Here is a 24,953-nt window from a genome sequence, read left to right as displayed (position 1 = left end):
ATATCTTGAATTTCGGATTAGCAACGACTGACCACCAATCAAATGGCTTCACCAATCAACAACGGAGTCGGTCTTCAAGACGAAAATAATAACTTGATACCCAGTACCGAAAGACCGCTTGTAAACGCTGTTGGAGCTCGAATCAGAGCGCCAATAGATATCAATTCGCATGTAGCCATTGAGGCTAACCTATATGTTGAACCTGAAAATAGCGTCCATGGTGGTACTCGGTCTGCAGCTCGAGATACCCATAACGTCGAGGAAAATGCCATTAGCTTGCGTATGATTTTCGAAATGTTGCAAGCCCAACAGGCAGCAATAGCTTAGTTGCAGAGCCAAACCCAGCTACAAAGCATGTCGGACCCCAATCCACCTCGAGAAATCACCCACAGAACGGAGTCAACCATAGTGAAGTCAAATGAGCAAGAATCAGGGACTACACCCGAAATCGCTAAATTTCTCGAGGAACTCACAAAGCGAGTCGAAGCCAATGATAAAAAAGTAAAAACTTATAAATCTAGGGTCGATCAGATCCCTGGAGCTCCACCAATGATAAAAGGGTTGGATTCGAAAAAATTCATGCAAAAACCTTTTCCCCTCGAGCGCAGCCCCGAAACCAATCCCCAAAAAATTCTGTATGCCCGAAATTCCCAAATATAACGGAACGACCGATCCCAACGAGCACGTCACTTCTTACACATGTGCCATCAAGGGTAATGATTTAGAAGATGATGAAATCGAATCTGTGTTGTTAAAAAGATTCTGAGAGACCCTCTCGAAGGGGGCAATGATTTGGTATCACAACCTACCACCAAATTCCATCGACTCGTTCGCCATGTTAGCAGATTCTTTTGTGAAAGCACATGCCGGCGCCATAAAAGTCGCAACAAGGAAATCAGACATCTTCAAGGTAAGACAAAAGGATAACAAGATGCTGAGTGAGTTCGTGTCTCGTTTTCAAATAGAACTAATAGACTTGCCACCAGTCACAGATGATTGGGCTGTTCAGGCTTTCACTCAAGGTTTGAACGAACGAAGTTCGACGGCTTCACAGTGGTTAAAGCATAACCTGATCGAATACCCAGCCATCACGTGGGCCGACGTGCACAATCGGTACCAATCAAAAATTAGGGTCGAAGATGATCAATTGGGGTCTGAACCCGATGTTCGAAGGGATACTAATCAAGAACGAGGTCCGATCGGGGATCGATACCAACCGTACAACGGAAGTCGCAGAGTCAGTGAATCGAGACATAACCTTGGGAAAAATAACAAAAGAAGTGATTGAGGTTAAGGATCTCGGGGTCTGATGAACAGAAGTAGGTTCGATAGGCCTACCGGATCTAAGGAAGTGCCTCGGTTATCAGAATATAACTTCAGCATTGATGCATCCGCCATCGTTTCGGCTATCAGACGCATCAAAGACACCAAATGGCCTCGACCCATGCAGACTGATCCTGCCCAAAGAAATTCCAATCAAATGTGCGAATATCATGGAACCCATGGCCACAGAACGGAAGATTGCAGGAAACTAAGAGAGGAAGTAGCCCGGTTATTCAACAAAGGACACCTTCGAGAATTTTTGAGCGATAGGGCGAAGAACCATTTTAAAAATAGGGATTTCGGCAAGCAAAACGAACAAGAAGAACCACAGCACATCATTCACATGATCATCAGCGGCGACCCCTCAGGGACCGGTGCTTAAACGCACTAAGACATCGATTGTGAGAGAAAAGCGATATCGAACTCAAGATTACACACCCATAGGAACTTTGTCCTTCAATGATGAAGATGCAGAAGGAGTCATACAACCTTATAACGATGCATTGGTAATATCCGTACTCATGTATAAAACTAAAGTTAAGCGTGTGTTGATCGATCCAGGTAGCTTGGCCAACATCATCAGATTGAAGGTGGTAGAATAACTCGGCCTGCAGGACTAGATCGTACCTGCAACCCTGGTTCTAAACGGATTCAATATGTCATGTGAAACCACCAAAGGCGAGATAATTCTACCGATAAACGTGGTCGGGACCGTCCAGAAAATGAAGTTCCACGTGATCGAAGGCGACATGAGATACAACGCCCTTTTTGGAAGGCCATGGATCCACAACATGAGAGATGTACCTTCGACCCTACACCAGGTCCTTAAATTCCCAACATTGAGAGGAGTCAAAACAATGTACGAAGAACAACTAGCCGCAAGAGAAATGTTCGCCTTCGAGGAAGCGAAATAAATATCCTCGCCTTCGCCAGTAAAGGGATCGGGCTCAGAGGGGGAACGAGATACCAAATAGCAATCACATACATCAGCTTTGATCCAGCCAGATAACCAGAAGATCGAAGAAGATGATGATCAGAGGATCCCTCAATCCTTCGTGATTACCGATGATTCCGACGCTACCAAATCAATGATTGAGGAATTGGAGCAAGTCACACTAATCGAGCACTGGCCCGAATGGAAAATATACCTGGGGACGGGGTTGACCCCCGAACTCAGTAAGAAACTTATTCAATTTCTTATCGATAACATTGATTGCTTTGCCTGGTCCCATTTAGATATAGCAGGGATCCCACCGGACATAGTGACGTATCGGCTAAGCTTGGACCCCAGGTTCAGACCGGTGAAGCAAAAGAAAAGACCCCAGTCCGAGGTAAATCACGCATTCATAAAGGACGAGGTAACCAAATAAAATGACCCGGCCGGTCATTTTGACTATTGCAATCCCGTTCCCCCATTTACTGCTCAAATTGTGAATCACAGTTGTTATTTGGCTTGCCGGGGTAATTGGTTTGGGTCCGGTGAGGTTTTGAAATAATTTGGAGAACTTAGTTCCAAGGTTTAGAATTTAAGTTGAAAAAGTTGACCGGATGTTGACTTATATGTAACAACCCCGGAGAAATTTTGCTAAGGAAATTAAGGTTTGGTGGTGCCGAGGTAGATCAATTAGTACAAAGATTATAGAAATTTCTCGCGGCGAGCCGCGACATTTTTTTTCAGAAAAAGGGTCAATTCTGCCACCACTATGCGGTTGCAGAATCACTCTGCGGACCGCATAATGGTCGCAAAGTGGATCAGGAGAGGGACAAGATTTGAGGAAAATCTGCGGTGCACTATGCGACCGCAGACCTGTTTTGCGGTGCATTATACGCCTGCAGAACAAGTATGCGGACCGCATATTGACGGCAGACCGGGTCAGTAACGCCCAGCTTTGGAGGCCAAATTATGCGGCTGGTATGCGGACCGCATACCGCATATGCGACCGCATAACTGCGTCGGAGCTTCCATTCTTTCTAATTTTTGACCCGACCCAACTTCGATTTATAGCCCTTGAAGCTCATTTTTGAGCCAAAATCTGATATTTTAGAGAGAGGTGAGAGCATTTTAGAGAGAGAAAGTGAAGACTTGGTCATTTATCCATCAATTCTTGTTCAAGGTTTGAAGATTTCACAAGGATCTTGCTAGGGCTTCAAAGAGGTAAGAATTTCTTTCCTCAATTCTTCAATTTTGGGTTTGGAGTAAAGATGGGTGATTAATAGTATGATTCTTGGGTGTAAGAGTATTATGTATACATACCAATAAGGTTGTGGAAGGATTGTTAAGTTCAAATGGGTAAGGAATGGGTTGAAAATGATAGAAAACTTCATAGATTTTAATTGAAGATTTGAGGGTCGAGTTGATGTCGAATTTTGGTGAAATTTATATGGTTGGACTCGTGGTTGGATGGGCGTTCATATTCTGTAACTTTTGTCGGATTCCGAGACGTGGGCCCTACGGTCGCTTTTTGAGTTAATTTCGGATTTTATTAAAAAAATTAGTATTTCCTTACGGAATTAATTATAATTATTTGTATTGACTGAATTGAATTAATTGTGGCTAGATACGAGGCTTTAGGAGACCAATTCTCTTGGCAAGGGCATAGCGAAATAAATAATTACATGGGTTGAGGTAAGTAACAATTATAAATCTAGTCCTGAGGGTATGAAACCCCGAATTTTGGTATCATGTGAATATTTTGGAGGTGGCGCACATGCTAGGTGACGGGCGTGTGGGCGTGCACCGAGGGGATTGTGACTTGGTCCATCCCGGAAAACTGTAAAGTTGAATAATTTATTGTTAGCTATATGTCTCTATGTGTTGAATAAATTTGACTATAAATCATGTTAGAAATCATGCGTAGGCTATGTTATAATACTGTTGAGACCCGTAGAGGTCGCGTACTTGTTGAATTATTTGCTAATTGTTGTCTTGTACTCAGTCATGATTTTTCTTGCGTATTATACCTCAGTCTTTCTGGATATTTGTTGATATACTATGTTATCTTTGTTTGGGCTGATCTTTGTGATTTATGAGAGCCCGAGAGACTTGAGAGGTTGAGGACTGAGTGAGGCCGAGGGCCTGTCGGTGAGGTAAGGATATTATGGTACGTGAGTTGTCCGTGCAAGATATTATAGCACGTGAGTTGTCCGTGTAGCACGTGAGTTGTCCGTGCAGATTATGGCGCTTGGACTGTAGGAGCCCCTCCGGAGTCTGTACACACCCCCAGTGAGCGCGGGTACCCATCGAGTGTGAGTGTTGAGGGCTGAGAGCCGAGTGGTTGAGCTGTTGTGATGAGCTGAGTGACTGTTGCCTGAGAGGCTGTACTTGCTTTGTATTTGTTGTTGCACTTGGTTGCTATCTGTCATTATTGTGAAATCTCTAAAAGAATTTATATCCGGATTACTTGAAATTGAATTGTATAAAATTGATTTGACTTAAACTGCCGGATTTGAAAGTATGTCTATTCTTTGCTGGAACTACTGAAAGTGAACTATGACTGTGTAGCTTGTCATTATCTTCAGTTCCTTAGTTATTATTGTTATTTGCTGAGTTGGTTGTACTCATACTACACCCTGCACTTCATGTGCAGATCCAGGTATTCCTGAACATAGCGGGTGTTGATCATTTCGCGCAGTTGATTTTTAGGAGATTTTGAGGTAGCTGTTGTGTTCCGCAGACATTGTCTCTCCTTCTCTATCTCCTTGTACTCTTATTAGATGCTCATGTACTCAGTGACACCAGGTTTTGGGAGTGTTGTATCGGAAATTGCTAGATTTTTAGTATTGTATTAAACGTTACGTTTTTAAATTTAAAGGAAATCGTGGGTTATTGATGTTGTCGGCTTGCCTAGTACTGAGATAGGCGCCATCACGACAGGTTAGGATTTTAGGTCATGACAAATTGGTATTAGAGCCTAGGTTACATAGGTCTCACGAGTCATGAGCAGGTTTAGTATAGTCTTGCGGATCGGTATGGAAACGTCTGTACTTATCTTCGAGAGGCTGCAGAACCCTTAGAAAAATTTCACTTTCTTGTATTCTGTCGTGCGAAATTATTGATTCCGCAAACTAAGTTTATGTTATTCTATTCTCTCATAGATGGTGAGAACATATACTACCGGATCGGAGGTCAGCCACCAGTGCCACCAGTTAGGGCCGCGAGAGGTCAGGGTCGTGGTAGAGGCCGGGGTCGGGGTAGAGGTCGAGGTGTAGCTCGTACCATAGTTGGACTAGCACTGTAGTACCATCAGTTGCTCCAGCTTAGGAGTAGATTCCAGATATAGCTGAGCTGACAGGATCAGCTCAGGCACCAGCTGTGCCCATTGAGATTCCAGGCCTTCAGGAGACTTTGGCCCAGATATTGGCAGCTTGCACTGGTCTGGCTCAGGTGGTTTCGGCTCAGGCCGCACCTGTCGCTTCTTAGGCTGGGGGAGGTACTCATACCCCCATTGCCCATACTCCAGACTAGGTAGTACAAAGACTTCACCGGGGGCACTACCAGCCCAGCCGGTTGTAGCTGCTCAGGCCCCGGTAGTTCCTGTTATGGCAGATGATGAGCAGAGGAGACTTGAGAGATTTGAGAGGCTTCGACCTCCATCTTTTAGCGGTTCTGAGTCAGAGGATGCCCAAGGTTTTCTGGATAAGTGTCAGTGGATGCTTCGGACAACGAGTATTCTAGAGACCAGTGGGGTCTCATTCACTACTTTTCAGTTTTCTGGGATGCCTTCAGATGGTGGGTGTCTTACGAGAGGTGTAGGCCGGTCGGTGCAGCACCCCTTACCTGGCAGCAGTTCTTTGGTCTATTCCTGGAGAAGTTCGTACCTCAGTCCCGCAGAGAGGAGCTGCGCAAGCAGTTTGAGCAGCTTCGTCAGGGTGATATGTCCGTGATGCAGTATGAGATGAGATTTTCATAATTGGCTCGTCATGCTATCTGGTTGATTCCTACAGACAAGGAAAGGATCAGGAAGTTCATATATGGCCTCACTTTTCAGCTGTGATTACTCATGACTAGAGAGAGAGAGTGTCTGGTACTACTTTCGACGAGGTTGTTGACATTGCTCGTCAGATTGAGATGGTTCGCAGCCAGGAGCGGGTTGAAAGGGAGGCTAAGAGGCCTCGTGGTTCCGGTGATTTCAGCAGTGCTCCTTTAGGGGGTCAGTTTTACCATGGTAGGGGCCGTTCTTACAAACACGCTCAGGCGGGTCATCCAGTTCATCGTGGTGCATCAACTAGCCACTATTTTTACAGTGCTCACTCAGGCCAGTCTTCATTCAGTGCACTACCAGCGCAGAGTTCTCATCAGGCCTCGTCCACTCAGGCTTCTACAGGTAATTCTTCGGGTTATCAGGAGCAGCAGTTCTGTCAGAGGAGGGGTTGTTTCGAGTGCGGAGAATTGGGTCATTTCAAGAGAGATTGTCCTAGGCTGTTGAGTGGAGCTCCACAGCAGAGTTCTCGACCAACGACACCAGCACCGACAATTACACCACCCGCCCAACCAGCTCGGGGTGGGGGTCAGGCAGCTAGGGGTTGCCCAAGAGGGGGAGGCCGATCAGGTGGCGGTCAGGCCCGATTCTATACTTTTTCTGCCAGGCCAGATGCTGTTGCTTCAGATGCAGTGATCACGTGTATTGTTTCAGTGTGCCACAGGGAGGCTTCTATATTATTTGACCCTGGTTCTACTTATTCATATGTATCATCGTATTTTGCTCATTATCTGGATATGCCCTGTGAGTCCTTAGTTTCACATGTTAGTGTATCTACACCGTGGGTGATATTATTACTGTGTACCGTATGTATCGGTCGTGTGCGGTAACTATTGGGGAACTGGAGACTAGGGTCGATCTTTTATTACTCGATATGGTTGATTTCGATGTAATCCTGGGTATGGATTGGTTGTCTCCATGTCATGCTATTCTGGACTGTCATGCAAAAACCGTGACGTTGACCATGCCGGGGTTGCCAAAGGTTGAGTGGAGAGGTTCTATAGAGTTTGTTCCTAGCAAGGTAATTTCTTATTTGAAGGCCCAACATATGGTTGGAAATGGATGTTTGTCATATTTGGCCTTTGTGAGAGATGTTGATACATATACTCCTATTATTGATTCAGTACCGATCATGCGAGACTTTCCTGATGTATTTCCTACAGACCTGACGGGTATGCCACCCAACAGGGATATTGATTTCGGTATTGACTTGGTGCAGGGCACTCAACCCATTTCTATTCCTCCGTATCATATGGCACCAACTGAGTTAAAAGAATTAAAAGAGCAACTTCATGAACTCCTTGAAAAAGGGTTTATTAGGCCTAGTGTGTCACCTTGGGATGCACCGGTTCTGTTTGTGAAAAAGAAAAATGGTACTATGCGGATGTGCATTGATTATAAGCAGTTGAACAAAGTGACAATCAAAAATAAATATCCTTTGCCGCGTATTGATGACTTATTTGACCAGCTTCAGGGAGCGAGGGTGTTCTCCAAAATTGATTTGAGATCTGGGTATCACCAGTTAAAAATTCGGGATTCGGATATTCAAAAGACGGCATTCAGAACTCGTTATGGCCACTATGAATTTCTTGTGATGTCTTTTGGGCTAACCAATGCCCCAGCAGCATTCATGCACTTGATGAATAGTGTATTCTAATCATATCTTGACTCATTTGTCGTAGTATTTATTGATGATATCCTGGTGTACTCACGTAGCCAGGAGGAGCATGCACGACATTTGAGTATTGTACTACAGAGGCTGAGAGAGGAGAAACTTTATGCCAAATTCTCTAAGTGTGAGTTCTGGCTTAGTTCGGTAGTATTCTTGGGACACATAGTGTCCAATAAAGGGATTAAGGTGGATCCAAAGAAAATAGAGGTAGTTCAGAGTTGGCCCAAGCCATCTTCAGTTATTGAGATTCGGAGTTTTCTCGGCTTGGCCAGTTATTATCGTCGCTTCGTGGAAGGATTCTCGTCTATTGCATCGCCTATGACTAAATTGACCCAGAAAGGTGCTCTGTTCAGGTGGTCGGATGAGTGTGAAGAGAGCTTTCAGAAGCTCAAGACAGCTTTGACTACAGCCCCAGTATTGGTGTTGCCTACAGGTTCAGGGTCGTATACTGTATATTGTGACGCATCGCGTATTGGTCTCGGCGCAGTACTTATGCAAGACGGTAGGGTGATTGCCTATGCGTCTAGATAGTTAAAGGTACATGAGAATAATTATCCAGTCCACGATCTTGAGTTAGCAGCTATTGTTCATGCCTTAAAATTTTGGCGGCATTATTTGTATGGTGTCCAGTGTGAGGTACATACAGATCATCGGAGTCTACAACATTTGTTTAAACAGAAGGATCTTAATTTGCGGCAGCGAAGATGGTTAGAGTTGCTTAAGGATTATGAGATTACCATTCTCTACCACCCCGGAAAGGCCAATGTAGTGGCCGATGCCTTAAGTCGTAAGGCAGAGAGTTTGGGCAGCTTAGCATACTTACCGATATCAGAGAGACCTTTAGCATTGGATGTTCAGGCTTTGGCCAACCAGTTTGTTAGATTGGATATTTTCGAGCCGAATCGAGTTTTGGCTTGTGTGGTTTCTCGGTCTTCTTTATATGATCGCATCAAAGAGCGCCAATATGATGATCCCCATCTGCTTGTCCTTAAGGACACAGTTCAGCACGGCGATGCCAAGGAAGTCACTATTGCAGATGACGGTGTATTACGGATGCAGGGTAGGCTATGTGTGCCTAATATAGATGGTTTGTGTGAGTTGATTCTCCAGGAAGATCATAGTTCGCGGTACTCCATTCATCCAGGTACAATGAAAATGTATCAGGATTTGAGGCATCATTATTGGTGGAGGCGAATGAAGAAAGATATAGTTGGGTTTGTAGCTCGGTGTTTAAATTGTCAACAGGTAAAGTACGTGCATCAAAGACCGGAGGATTACTTCAGAGACTTGAAATTCCGGAGTGGAAATGGGAACGCATTACCATGGACTTCGTAGTTGGGCTTCCACGGACATTGAGAAAGTTTGATGATGTTTGGGTGATTGTAGATCGGCTAACCAAATCTGCGCATTTTATTCCAGTTGGTACTAATTATTCTTCAGAGCGGTTGGCTGAGATTTATATCCGCGAGATTATTCGCCTACATGGTGTGCCAGTGTCCATCATTTCAAATCGGGGCACGCAGTTTACATCACAGTTTTGGAGAGCATTGTAGCTAGAATTGGGCACACAGGTTCAGTTGAGTACAATATTTCACCCTCAGACAGACGGGCAGTCCAAGCGCACTATTCAAATATTGGAGGATATGATACGCGCTTGTGTCATTGATTTTGGAGGTTCTTGGGATAAATTTCTGCCACTTGCGAAGTTTGCTTACAATAACAACTACCAGTCGAGTATACAAATGGCTCTGTATGAGGCATTATATGGGAGACGGTGTCGATCTCCGGTTGGTTGGTTTGATCCGGGTGAGGCTAGGCTATTGGGTATTGACTTGGTTCAGAATGCTTTAGAGAAGGTTAAAGTGATTCAGGAGCGGTTTTGCATGGCGCAGTCTAGACAGAAGAGTTATGCCGACAGGAAGGTCCGTGATGTTGCTTACATGGTTGGGGAGAAGGTTTTGCTCAAAATTTCACAAGTGAAGGGTGTGATGAGGTTCGGGAAGAAGGGCAAGTTGAGCCCTCGGGATATTGGGCCTTTTGGGATACTTAAGAAAATTGGAGAAGTGGCTTATGAACTTGCCTTGCCACCTAGTCTATCAGGTGTTCATCCAGTGTTCCATGTATCCATGCTCCGAAAGTATGTCGGGGATCCGTCTCATATTTTGGATTTCAGTACAGTGCAGCTGGACGGTAATTTGACTTATGATATGGAGCCGGTGGCCATTTTAGACCGACAGGTTCGAAAGTTGAGATCAAAGAACATAGCTTCGGTGAAGGTGTAGTGGAGAGGCCAGCCAGTCGGAGAAGCTACTAGGGAGATTGAGCAGGAGATGCAGAGCAAATACCCACACTTAATTGAGACTCCAGGTATTATTTTAAACCCGTTCGAGGATGAACGTTTGTTTAAGAGGGGGAGAATGTAACGATCAAGCTGGTCGTTTTGACTATTGCAATCGCGTTCCCCCATTTACTGCTCAAATTGTCAATTACAATTGTTATTTGGCTTGCCGGGGTAATTGATTTGGGTCGGTGAGATTTTGAAATGATTTGGAGAACTTAGTTCGAAGGTTTAGAATTTAAGTTGAAAAGGTTGACCGGATGTTGACTTATGTGTAACGATCCCGGAGAAATTTTGCTAAGGAAATTAAGGTTTGGGGGTGCCGAGGTAGATCAATTAGTACAAAGATTATAGAAATTTCTCACGGCGAGCCGCGGCTCGGACTTTTTGGGTTGAACAATGCACCGATGTGTAAAGGAATTTTTTTTCGAAAAAGGGTCAATTCTGCGACCACTATGCGGTCGCAGAATCACTCTGCGGACCGCATAATGGTCGCAAAGTGGATCAGGAGAGGGGCAAGATTTGAGGAAAATCTGCGGTGCACTATGCGACCGCATACCTGTTTTGCGGTGCATTATGCGACCGCAGAACAAGTATGCGGACTGCATAATAACCGCAGACCGGGTCAGTAACGCCCAGCTTTGGAGGCCAAATTATGCGGCTGGTATGCAGACCTCATACCTGTTATGCGATCGCATAACTACGTCGGAGCTTCCATTCTTTCTAATTTTTGACCCGACCTAACTTTGATTTATAGCCCTTGAAGCTCATTTTTTAGCCAAAATCTGATATTTTAAAGAGAGGTGAGAGCATTTTAAAGAGAGAAAGTGAAGACTTGGTCATTTATCCATCAATTCTTGTTCAAGGTTTGAAGATTTCACAGGGATCTTGCTAGGGCTTCAAAGAGGTAAGAATATCTTTCCTCAATTCTTCAACTTCGGGTTTGGAATAAAGATGGGTGATTAATAGTATGATTCTTGGGTGTAAGACTATTATGTATACATACCAATAAGGTTGTGGAAGGATTGTTAAGTTCAAATGGGTAAGGAATGGGTTGAAAATGGTAGAAATCTTTATAGACTTTAATTGAAGATTTGAGGGTCGAGTTGATGTCGGATTTTGGTAAAATTTATATGGTTGGACTCGTGGTTAGATGGGCGTTCATATTCTGTAACTTTTGTCGGGTTCCGAGACGTGGGCCCTACGGTCGAATTTTGAGTTAATTTCGGATTTTATTAAAAAAATTAGTATTTTCTTACGGAATTAATTACAATAATTTGTATAGAATGAATCGAATTAATTGTGGCTAGATACGAGGCTTTCAGAGACCAATTCTCGTTGCAAGGGCATAGTGGAATAAATAATTACACGGGTTGAGGTAAGTAACAATTATAAATCTGGTCCTGAGGGTATGAAACCCCAGATTTTGGTATCATGTGAATATTTTGGAGGTAGCGCACATGCTAGGTGACGGGCGTGTGGGCGTGCACCGAGGGGATTGTAACTTGGTCCGTCCCGGAAAACTATAAAGTTGAATAATTTATTGTTAGCTATATGATCTCTATGTGTTGAAGTAATTTGACTATAAATCATGTTAGAAATCATGCGTAGGCTATGTTATAGTAATGTTGAGACCCGTAGAGGTCGCGTACTTGTTGAATTATTTGCTAATTGTTGTCTTGTACTCAGTCATGATTTTTCTTGCGTATTATACCTCAGTTTTTCTGGATATTTGTTGATATACTATGTTATCTTTGTTTGGGCTGATCTTTGTGATTTATGAGAGTCCAAGAGACTTGAGAGGTTGAGGACTGAGTAAGGCCGAGGGCCTGTCGGTGAGGTAAGGATATTATGGTACGTGAGTTATCCGTGCAAGATATTATAGCACGTGAGTTGTCCGTACAGCACGTGAGTTGTCCGTGCAGATTATGGCGCTTGGGCTGTAGGAGCCCCTCCGGAGTCTGTACACACCCCCAGTGAGCGCGGGTACCCATCGAGTGTGAGTGTTGAGGGCTGAGAGCCGAGTGGTTGAGCTGTTGTGATGAGCTGAGTGACTGTTGCCTGAGAGGCTGTACTTGCTTTGTATTTGTTGTTGCACTTGGTTGCTATCTGTCATTATTGTGAAATCTCTGAAAGAATTTATATCCGGATTACTTAAAACTGAACTGTATAAAATTGATATGACTTAAACTACCGGATTTGAAAGCATGTCTATTCTTTGCTGGAACTACTGAAAGTGAAATATGACTGTGTAGCTTGTCATTATCTTCAATTCCTTAGTTATTATTATTACTTGGTGAGTTAGTTGTACTCATACTACACCCTGCACTTCATGTGCAGATCCAGTTGTTCCTGAACATAGCGGGTGTTGATCATTTCGCGCAGTTGATTTTCAGGAGATTTTCAGGTAGCTGCCGTGTTCCGCAGACCTTGTCTCTCCTTCTCTATCTCCTTGTTTACTGTATTTGGTCTCAGACTATTATAGACCATATTTTCAGACTTGTACTCATATTAGATGCTCATGTACTCACTGACACTAGGTTTTGGGAGTGTTGTATCGGAAATTGCTAGATTTTTGGTATTGTATTAAACGTTACATTTTTAAATTTAAAGAAAATCGTGGGTTATTGATGTTGTCGGCTTGCCTAGTACTGAGATAGGCATCATCACGACAGGTTAGAATTTTGGGTCGTGACACCAAACTTCTCAAGATAGGATCCATTCGGGAGGTGAAATATCCTGAATGGTTAGCCAATGTAATTGTAGTGCCTAAAAAGGGGAACAAACTTAGGATGTGTGTGGATTATAAGGATTTGAAAAAAGCATGCCCCAAAGATTCCTTTCCGCTGCCCAACATCGATCGCATGATCGATGCCACGGCCGGCCACGAGATCCTTACTTTTCTCGATACCTATTTCGGGTATAATTAAATCCAGATAAGCCCGGAAGACCAGGAAAAGACTTCATTTGTCACCAAATATGGAACATATTGTTATAATGCGATGCCCTTCGGGCTAAAAAATGCAGGAGCTACTTACCAACGCCTAGTAAATAAAATGTTCAAAGAACAAATAGGTAAATCAATGGAAGTTTATATTAATGACATGCCAGTTAAGTCCCTGCACGCAGAGGACCATTTGACCCATTTGCAGGAAACGTTCGAGATTTTGAGGAAATACAACATGAAGCTCAACCCCGAAAAATGTGCTTTCGGGGTCGGTTCGGGCAAGTTCTTCGGCTTCAAGGTGTCAAATCGGGGAATTGAGATTAACCCCGATAAGATCAAGGCCATCGAAGACATCACCATCATGGACAGCGTAAAAGTTGTACAGAGGCAAACGGGACGGATAGCAGCCTTAGGACGATTCATATCGAGATCGTCAGAACGGAGTCACAAAATTTTCTCTCTACTCAAAAATAAGAACGATTTTGCTTGGACCCCAGAATGCCAACAGGCATTAGAGGAACTAAAACGATATCTATCGAGCCCACCACTACTTCATACTTCGAAAACAGACGAAAAATTTTGCTTGTACTTAGTAGTATCGGAAGTCGCAGTAAGCGGTGTCCTATTTCGAGAAGATCAAGGTACGCAATTTCCCGTTTATTATATAAGTCGGACCTTAGGTGAAGCAGAAACTAGATATCCACACCTAGAAAAATTGACACTTGCACTGATAAGTGCCTCTAGAAAGTTAAGACCGTACTTTCAATATCACCCCATATGCATATTTACCACTTACCCACTTTGTAATATTTTGCACAAGCCCGAACTATCATGCCGATTGGTCAAATGGGCCGTCGAACTCAGTGTGTACGATATCGAATATCAACCATGTACGGCCATCAAGTCTCAAATTTTAGCGGACTTCGTGGCCGATTTCATGTCAACCCTCGTACCCGAAGTCGAAAAAGAAATCTTGTTGAAATCGGGTACGTCATCGGGGGTATGGACCCTTTTTACGGATGGGGCTTCGAACGTGAAGGGGTCCGGGCTAGGCATAGTTTTAAAGCCACCTACGGGTAACACTATTAGGCAATCTATCAAAACTACCAGGTTGACTAATAACGAGGCCGAGTATGAGGCCATGATTGCAGGTCTCGAGCTAGCTGAGAGCTTGGGAGTAGAAGTCATTGGAGCCAAGTGTGACTCTTTGCTGGTGGTGAATCAAGTAAACAAAACCTTCGAAGTTCGAAAAGATAGAATGCAAAGGTATTTGGACAAACTACATGTCACTTTGCACCATTTCAAACAATGGACTTTACAGCATGTTCCACGAGAGTAAAACAGTGAGGCTGATGCACTTGCGAATTTGGGATCATCGGTCGAGGAAGGTGAGTTGAGATAGGGGATTGTCATTCAACTCTCGAGATCCGTGATCGAAGAAGGTCATACCGAGATAAATTCTACGAGCTTAACCTGAGATTGGAGAAATAAGTATATTGAATACTTAAAAAATGGAATGCTCCCATCGGACCCTAAAGATTCAAGGGCCCTACGAACCAAAGTTGCTCGATTCACGTTAACTTCAAATGGAACGCTATACCGAAGGACATTCGATGGACCATTGGTAGTGTGCTTAGGCCCAGGAGATACTGATTACATCCTACGTGAGGTGCACGAGGGCACTTATGGGAACCACTCCGGTGCTAATTCATTAGTCCGAAAAATAATCAGGGCAAGGTATTATTGGGTCGATATGGGCAAAGATGCAAAGGAGTTCGTTCGAAAATGTGACAAATGTCAATTGTTTGCACCAATGATCCATCAACCTAGAGAGCAACTTCACTCAGTCTTATCCCCATGGCCATTCATGAAATGGGGGATGGATATCGTCGGCCCTCTGCCATCGACCCCAAGTAAAGCTAAATTCATTTTATTTATGTCTGACTATTTCTCTAAATGGGTTGAAGCACAGGCGTTCGAGAAAGTAAGAGAGAAAGAGGTTATAGACTTTATCTAGGATCATATCATGTGTCGATTCGGAATATCCGCTGAAATAGTGTGTGACAATGGAAAACAGTTTGTCGGCAGCAAAGTGACAAAATTCTTCAAAGATCACAAAATAAGAAGGATATTATCAACACCATATCACCCCAGTGGGAACGGACAGGCTGAATCAACGAACAAAACTATCATTCAAAACCTAAAGAAGAGGTTGAATGGCGCTAAAGGAAAATGGAGAGAAGTCCTACCCGAAGTCCTTTGGGCATATCGAACAACATCAAAATCTAGTACGGGAGCAATCCCGTTCTCCTTAGTATATGGCTTCGAAGCCTTGATACTAGTCGAAATCGGCGAACCCAGTGCCAGATTTTGATATACAACAGAAGAATCAAATAACGAAGCTATGAACACTAGCCTCGAATTATCGGACGAAAAATGAGAAGCTGCTCTCGTCCAATTGGCCGCCCAAAATCAACGAATCGAAAGATACTATAATCGAAGAACCAAGCTCCGCCATTTTAAGCCCGTGGACTTAGTGCTAAGGAAAGTCACCCTCAATACTCGAAATCCAAATGAAGGAAAGATAGGACCGAACTGGGAAGGGCCATATTAGATTCTCGAAAATATCGAAAAGGGATCATACAAGCTCGGCATTATAAACGACAAACAACTATCAAGCAATTGGAATGTGTCGCATCTAAAACGATACTACTGTTAAGGTACGACCCTCCCATATTCATTTACATTTCAAAACTAACCCCTACAGATAGTCTGGTCAGGAGCTAAGATGGATCCTTCAATACGAAGCCCTAGGTCCGAAATCACGGGTTGCACTCTTTTTTCCTTAGACCGGTTTTATCCTAAATGGGTTTTTCGGCAAGGTTTTTAATGAGTCAACCAATGATCGTGCTGTACTTGGAAACAATACGACAATATCCGAGGCCTCTTTATAATTGACCTCGAATACTGGGGGGGCATTAGGCCCTCAAATACATCGAGTTCTGATGCATGAAAGTTATTTTGCAACAACGGGGTTCCAATAGGAAAAGTTGTAAGAGCCAAATGGTCAAAACGAACCATGCTCATGTAGTTGGCCTGAGCCCTGACGCAAAATATGAACGCATGTATAATGACTTGCAAAGAAAGTTCTCCTATTTACTAATATCTTATATCCAAGAAAAATTCCTCTATTTTGAGATTTATTACGCAAACAGAATTAAGATAAATCTCTGAGTCCAAGTAAGCACTCACTCGACCATTACGCCTACGGGCTACAGTATTTCGAGTTCGAATCATTCACTCGACTACTAAGCCTACGGGCTACTTTTATTTCGAGTTCGAGCGAGCACTCACTCGATCACCACGCCTACGAGCTATATTATTTCGAGTTCGAATCATTCACTCGACTACTAAGCGTACGAGCTACTTTTATTTCGAGTTCGAGCGAGTACTCACTCGACCATTACGCCTTCGGGCTACATTATTTCAAGTTCGAATCATTCACTCGACTACTAAGCCTACGGAATACTTTTATTTCGAGTTGGAACGAGCACTCACTCGACCATTACGCCTACGAGCTACATTATTTTGAGTTCGAGCGAGCACTCATTCGACCATTATGCCTATGGGCTACATTATTTGGAGTTCAAATCATTCACTTGACTACTAAGCCTACAGGCTAATTTTATTTCGAGTTCGAGCGAGCACTCACTCAACCATTACGCCTACGGGCTACATTATTTCAAGTTCGAATCATTCACTCGACTACTAAACCTACGAGCTACTTTTATTTCGAGTGCGAGCGAGCACTCACTTGACCATTATGCCTACAGGCTACATTATTTCGAGTTCGAATTATTCACTCGACTACTAAGCCTACGGGCTACTTTTATTTTGAGTTCGAGCAAAGACTCACTCGATCATTACGCCCAAGGCTATATTTATTCGAGCTTGAATCAATGACTCAACTAATAAGCCTAAGGGCCACATCACTCCAAGTTTGAGTAAGCCTATGTTCAGAAAATCACTCAGCTCGAACACTAAGCATACGAGCTACCTTATTACAAGTTTCAAGTTGCTTAAATCCTTGTGAAAATATTCATAAGGCGTGGCTAAAGTCTTCACAAGACAGGAAACAAAACAGGAGCAAGTCGGCAAAAAGGGGATATTTTTATATACAAAATTGTTTACATGATTGATTACAACATAAAAATTAAGGATTAAGTTTCCTGGTCATGCCCAGGAGCGGTCTCATCTCTATCGGGCTCCCCCCGTTCTCGGAACTGCTCTTACTCCTGTCGTCGTCATCATCATCATCGGAAACCAAGGCTTCAGCATCGGCTTTGAGTTCTTTGGCCCTTTTTATCTCTTCAGCGAGGTCAAAACCTCGAGCATGGATCTCCTCGAGGGTCTCCCTCTGAGATCGGCATTTAGCAAGTTCAGCGACCCAATGTGCTCGAGTATCAGCGGTCTCGACTGCCTCTCTTGCTTGGACCAGGGAAGCTTCAGCATCGGCCCGATAGACGGCCACAAGTTCATCCGCATCGGCCTTTGCCTTCTCGGTATCAGATTCGGCCTTGGCAAGTACAGAGGCCAACTGAGCCTCGAGCTCCTCTATCCTTCTTACTTGGACCAATCTTTTCTCCTTTATTTTTTGAAGTTGGTTTTCGGCCGAAGACAATTAGGCTCGAGCAGTTTCTTTCTCTGCAACAAAGCGGTCCATTCCTTCTTTCCACTTCAAAGACTCTGCTCTTATCACATCGAATTCTTCACGGAGTTTTCCGATCATCTCGATTTTCTGCTGCAGCTGTGAGACCGAAAGATTAGCCATCGTTCCGGTATCAAGCCCATAGGCTTTTAAAAGCATTATTACCTACTCGGAGAAATCGACATGATCTTGGTGAGCCCTGGCCAACTCAGCTCGGATGTCTTTTATTTCCTTTCCCCTTTGGCCCAAAAGGAGCTTTAAGGAGTTCCTCTCTTCCGTAACCCGTTGAAGCTCGGCCTCGTATTGACGCAGCTCGGTTCGGGACTGAGAACATGATTCTCGATGAACTGTCGCAGCCTACAAAGAAAGAAGAAACAAATTCAGAAAAGAAAAGCAAACTTAAAGGTAACACCATATGATTTAAGGCCTACCTGATTCAAAGCCTGTTGCACTCCGTGAAAAAGATCTGATGCGTCACTTGTACCGGCAGTGTCTTCGACGCCAATGAATAGGTCACGAAAAGGATCCTCTTCATCATGAGGCCTATCTAATTCGAGGGCCCCCAAAGCTTGGGCCTCCCGAATCGCCCCTACAGAAAAAACAGGGAAGATGGGCGAGCCTTCGATTGCTATTGTCCCAAATGAGTCATCTGGGGAATTCTTTTTGATTCGAAAAGATTCGGGAAGAGCCCCTTCAGACATATCCCCCATCCGTCGGCTTGGATGAGAAACATCTTCAATTTCCAGCAATTCGGGGACTCTACCCAAATCTCTCTCGGATGTATCCTCAATTCGAGGCGGAGCCTTATGAACCACCATCGATCCAACTACCTGTGGAACGTCGGTGGTCTTCTTTGTTCGGGCCGCCAGAGCAAACCCATTGTTCTCTTCTTCTTCCCTCAGACGCAGAACTGATTCTACGGTTAAAGGAATAGCATTCTTGTTCGGCTTACCAGCCGTCCTCTTCTTCGGTTTTTGATCTTCGAGGGTGGGGGCTCTTTTCCTCTTATTATCTTTTACCGGCTTTGAGACAGAGGTCGAAGTCTCTTCCTCGCCAGACGAGGTCCTAAAAACCACATCCTTGCTCACACCTACATACGAAAATTTTTACTAAAGTATGTGAAAGGCATCTTATTCGAATTACCAAGGGATACGAGAGAAATGCTCACCGTGATTTTTGGCCTCCCATCGGCCTTTTGACAAGTCGCGCCATGAGCGCTCGGCATATGAGGAGGTCAAAACCAGATCACGTACCCAATTCTTGAGATCGGGCACTGCGCCGGGCATCCTGGGAACCGCTGCATTACAAAAAGGGATATTGGTGAGAAAAGAAATGAAAGAACAACATAATAGAAGATAACAACAGAATCACACTTACGCTTCATGTTCCACTCATCGGGGAAAGGTATCTTTTCGGTTGGGATCAGGTCCGAAGTCCTCATTCGAACAAACTGGCCCATCCAACCTCGATCCCTATCCTCGTCTATACTCGAGAACAGAGCCTTGGTAGCTCGACATTGGAGTTTTATTAACCCTCCTCGAAAAAGACGAGGACAGTATAATCGGACAAGATGATCAAGGGTGAAAGGAATCCCCTCGATTTTACTTACAAAATATCATATCAAAATAATGATCCGCCAAAAGGAAGGATGTATCTGGCCTAGGGTTATTAGATTTTTACGACAAAAATCTATGATAACAGGGTCGAGGGGACCTAACGTGAAAGGGTAAGTATACACGCTTAAAAACCTTCTCACGTGAGTAGTAATATCCTCTTCAGGAGACATCACTGCCACCTCTTTGTTCTCCCTGTTACAATCTTTTTTTATCCGCTCGATGTGCTCCCGGGTTATCGAACAAATATATCTCGATATGGGCTCACATCGACCAGGAACCGGTGAACCTTTATCGAGTTTGAAATCGTAGGTAAGAACACACGTTGCCGGAATGCACTCCTCAGGACGAGGATCCACCGGTGTTTTATCGGCGGTGGATTGGGAAGAAGAAGCTTTTTCTTTTTGGGGGACGGTTTTGGACGTCTTCACCATCTTGGATTTAAAGAGGGTGAAGAAGATTTGGTAATTTGGAAGAAGAATTTTGCGAAAGGGAATCCCTGATTTGCAAATAATCTCAGAGAATACAAAAAGGAAATTGAGAAATTTGGAAGATTGAAGTTGCAAAAGTGATAAATGATAAAAGGAAGGGTTATTTATAGGTGCAAGCAAATGACGGTTCAGTATCAGCGGTGGCCGACCACCGTCTGTGTGATGACCCAAAATATCATCTTTAAATTTAATAAGTAATTATGTGTTCCAAGATAGCGAAAAGCACCATGTATCATTCCTCGACTTGCATGTTCAATCCGTACAATTGTCCGAAAAGTTTTTATGTAAAAAATGGATTAAAATGTGAAATAGAGCTTTAAAACTCAACTGAGTTGACTTTGGTCAACATTTTGAGCAAACGGATCTGGATCAGTATTTTAATAATTTTGGTAGGTCCGTATCGTGATTTAGGACTTGGGCGTATGCCCGAAATCGAATTCTGAGGTCCCTAGCCCGAGATATGGAATTTTGATGAAAAGTTAAAAGCTTAAAGCTTAATGATTTTTAAGAAATTACTGATGTTGGATTTATTGACCTCGGGTCCGTATTTTGGTTTCGGATCCCGATGTAGGTCCACTATAATATTTATGACTTGTTTGCCGAATTTGGTGAGAATCAGAGTTGATTTGACGTGATTCGGATGTCTGGTTGTAAAAATAAAGGTTTTAAAGTTTTCTTGAAAAATTTATTTGATTTGATGTCCAATTCGTAGTTCTAGGTGCTAGTTTGGCGATTTGATCGCGCGAGCAAGTTCGTATGATATTTTAGGACTTGTGTGCAGGTTTGGTTTGAAGCCCCGAGGGCTTGGGTGAGTTTCGGATGGGCTACGGGACGATTTCGGACTTAGAAAATCTGGTTTTCTGGAGACTTCAGGCTTCTGGTGTGTTCTTCTTCGCGTTTGCGAAGGTACTCTCGCGAACGCGAAGAGCAAATTGGGGCTGGAACATTTTGTGCTTCGCGTTCGTGACATAGTGACCGCGTTCGCGAATGCTTGAGGTTCAAAGCTTCGCGTTCGCGAAGGGAAAGAGGCTAGCTAGGAAAAATTAGCCTTCGCGTTCGCGAAGGCCAAGCCAGGCAAGCATCGCGTTCGCGAGGTAGCCCTCGCGTTCGCGAAGAGTAAAATTGGATAGCACAAATTTGTGCTTCGCGAACGCGAGGCACTGACCGCGTTCGCGAATGGTAAAAATCCCAGAAACAGAACTTAAGTTATGGAAATGGGGTTTCGACCCATTTTCAACTCTTTCCCATTTTTGAGCTCGGGTAAGGCGATTTTTGGGCGATTTTCACGGGAAAATATTGGGGTAAGTGTTCCTTATCCTATATTGATTATATTTCACGATTTCATACTCATTTATATCATGAATCCGTGAATTTATGGAATAAAAATTAGAATTTTATAAAATCTTCCAAAAACGAAAATTAAAGATTTGAAGGTCCATTTGACATCGGAATTGGATAATTTTTGTATGGTTGGACTCGTCTCGGAATGGGTGTTCGGATTTCGTAAGTTTTTTCGGGATTTGAGATGTGAGTCCACTGCCGAATATTTTAATGAATCTCGAATTTTTATCCGAAAAATTTGTAAATTCATATGGAATTAATTCCTATGATTCGTATTGAGTATATCGAATTGTTTGTGAATAAATTTGAAGCTTTTGGAGATAAATTTAAAAGGAAAAGCTGTGGTCGAGTAATTGATTAGAATTTGCAAAGCGAGGTAAGTGTCGTGGTTAACCTTGACTTGAGGGAATAGAACCCTTAAATTATTTGTTATGTGAATTGCATGTGAACGACGTATAGGCGAGGTGACGAGTGTCTATACGTCGTCAAATTAATTGTTTGCCTACTTACTTGAAAAATCATAAATCATTTTAAATAATGAATTAATTATTATAATAATTATTTTTCTCATATTCTTTGTCAAAGATTAATTCTTGAATTCCTGCATTAATTGTTACATGCTATTTGAATTATGTGCCTTAATTGTTATTTGACATTTAACATATTAAATATTAAACTGTATATTTTCTCTCTGATTTCCATAATAATTTGCTATTTGCCATTTTTTGCTTCATAATTATTGTATGCTTGTTGTCTTATAATTTTATATTAATTGTTGCATTTATTGGAAAAATTTCTTCTATAAGAATTGGTAAATGAATATGTTGGAGGAGCGGGTTGAACGCCGCAACAGAGTTGACTATAATGAATATATTGGAGGATCGGGTTGCACGCCGCAACAGACTTATTAAAAGTCTATATTGGAGGATCGGGTTGCACGCCCCAATAGGCTTATTAAAAGTCCATATTGGAGGATCGGGTTGCACGCCGCAACAGCCTTGATTAAAATGAATATATTAGGAGCGGGTTGCACGCCGCAACAGAACCGAATGTGAATATATTGTGAGAGCGGGTTGCACGCTGCAACAGAATTGAATGTGAATATATTGTGAGAGCGGGTTGCACGCTGCAACAGAATTGATGAAAATGATAATTGGTTATAACTGCTGAGTTGGCTTTAATTATTATAAATGAGTTACCTGATTTATTTCTATTATTGTTGTTGTTACTAATATTGCGTACAGGTAATATAAGTGACACGCCTTATCCTCATCACTACTTCATCGAGGTTAGGCTCAACACTTACCAGTAGATGGGGTCGGTTGTACTAATACTACACTCTGCACTTCTTGTGCAGATTTTGGAGTTGGTCCTAGTGGCGTACCATAGACTTGCTCGGATTTCAGCTACTCAGAGGAGACTTGAGGTATAACTGCACGGCATTCGCAGTTCTGAAGTCCCTGTCTACTTTTCTTTAGTTGTGTGTTTGTTTCCAGACAGGTTTATTTTATTCAAACCTTTATTTGTATTTATTCTAGAAGCTCATGCACTTGTGACACCAATTCTCGGATGGTATTTAGACACCGTTGGTTTTATGGATTATTTCACTATATTTCAAACTTTACTTCCGCTTTTATTTCCTTGATTATTAATAATTTATTTTTTTAAAAAAAATTGATTAATATTATTCTAACGTTGGCTTGCCTAGCAAGTGAAATGTTAGGCGCCATCACGGTATGAAGGAGGGAATTTCGAGTCGTGACAGTTGGTATCAGAGCACTAGGTTACATAGGTCTCACGAGTCACGAGCAAGCTTAATAGAGTCTGAAGGATCGGTACGGAGACGTCTGTACTTATCTCTCAGAGGCTATGAATTTTAGGAACAATATCACTTCTTTCTTATTCTGTCGTGCGATTTTATTCTATCATCGATGATTGAACCATTCTACTTTTATTCTCTCGCAGATGGTGAGAACACGTAATACCTCTACCGATGGACAGGGACCAGAACCCCCGGTGGCAACTATGGCCAGGGGTAGAGGTCGAGGGCGAGGTCGTGCTAGAGGCCAAGGCAGAGGCCGAGGTAGAGCTCAGTCCAGAGCTCGAGCAGCTGCACTTATTGATGAACCTCAGGTGGACCTTCAGGAGGAGGTTCCAGTTCAGAATGTACCAGTTGGACCAGCTCAGGTCCCGGAAGGATTCATAGCCACTCCAGTACTTCAGTGACGCTCTAGTCCGTTTGGTAAGTCTTATGAAGGGCGTGACCCAAAATGGTACATTTCCAGTGGCACCAACCATCTCACGGGCTGGGGAAGGAGCACAAACTCCCACTACTCCCGCTACAGAGCAGATGGCTCCCCAGAATCAGGCTCCAACAACCCCGCCAGTTGGGGTAGTTCAACCAGTTATTGCGGCACAAATCGGTGATAGGCCCGCCATGTCTTTTGAGGCCTTATTGAGACTGAATAAGTTCACTAAGATCTTTCCAGTTCACTTTAGTGGTACACCTTCTGAGGACCCACAAGATTATCTTGAACGCTGCCACGAGGTGTTGCGGAACATGGGTATAGTTGAGACCAATGGGGTTGATTTTGCTGTATTTCAGATAACGGGTTCTGCCAAGAGGTGGTGGAGATATTATACATTGACCCGACCAGTCGGATCGCCTGCACTTACCTGGGAGCAGTTCTCTCAGTTATTTCTGGAGAAGTTCCTCCCTATCACACTCTGAGAGGAATTTTGCAAGCAATTTGAGCGTCTACAGCAGGGCAGTATGACTGTTACTCAGTATGAGTCCCGTTTTGTGGATTTGGCCCGCCATGCTCTCCTTTTACTACCTTACGGAGGGAGAGGGAGTGAGGAGGTTCATTGAGGGACTCACTCACCCTATCAGACTTCAGATGGCCAAGGAGACCGGAAGTGAGATTTATTTTCAGGCGGCTGCTAATGTCGCAAGGAGGATCGAGATGGTTCTTGCACAGGAAAGAGGGCATAGGTCCGATAAGAGGCCTCGTCAGTTCGGTGGTTTCAGTGGTGCCTCGTCTGGAGGCAGGGGTAATTTTGGTAGGGGTCATCCTCCCAGACCGTTTCATTCAGCACTTCATGTATCTCCCGGTGCTTCAGGGAGTCACGGTCCTATTATGCCTTACTCTGGGCAGCCGGCATTCAGTGCACATTCAGCTCCTATCAGTGCTTCACAACTCTAGAGTTACTACAGCGGTTATCCGGCCCATTTAGGTTAGCTTCAGCTTCAGCAACCACGGCATCATGATGGGTGTTATGAATGTGGAAACATTGGTCACATCAGGAGGTATTGCCCTAGATTGGCGGGTAACAGATCTCGGTAAGATTCTCGTGCCATCATACCGACACCGGTTGCTTCACCCCTGCTCAGCCAGCTAGAGGTAGGGGTCAGGCAGCTAGAGGTGTAGGTCGGGCCATTAGAGGTGGAGGTCAGACCGTTAGAGGTAGAGTCCAGCCAGTAAGGGGCCGTCCCAGGGACGCAGTTCAGAGTGGTGGGGCCCAACCCCGATTTTATGCT

This window comes from Nicotiana tabacum, chromosome 24 (assembly GCF_000715075.1).
Source record: "Nicotiana tabacum cultivar K326 chromosome 24, ASM71507v2, whole genome shotgun sequence".
NCBI lineage: Eukaryota > Viridiplantae > Streptophyta > Magnoliopsida > Solanales > Solanaceae > Nicotiana > Nicotiana tabacum.
This window is presented reverse-complemented; position numbering follows the sequence as displayed.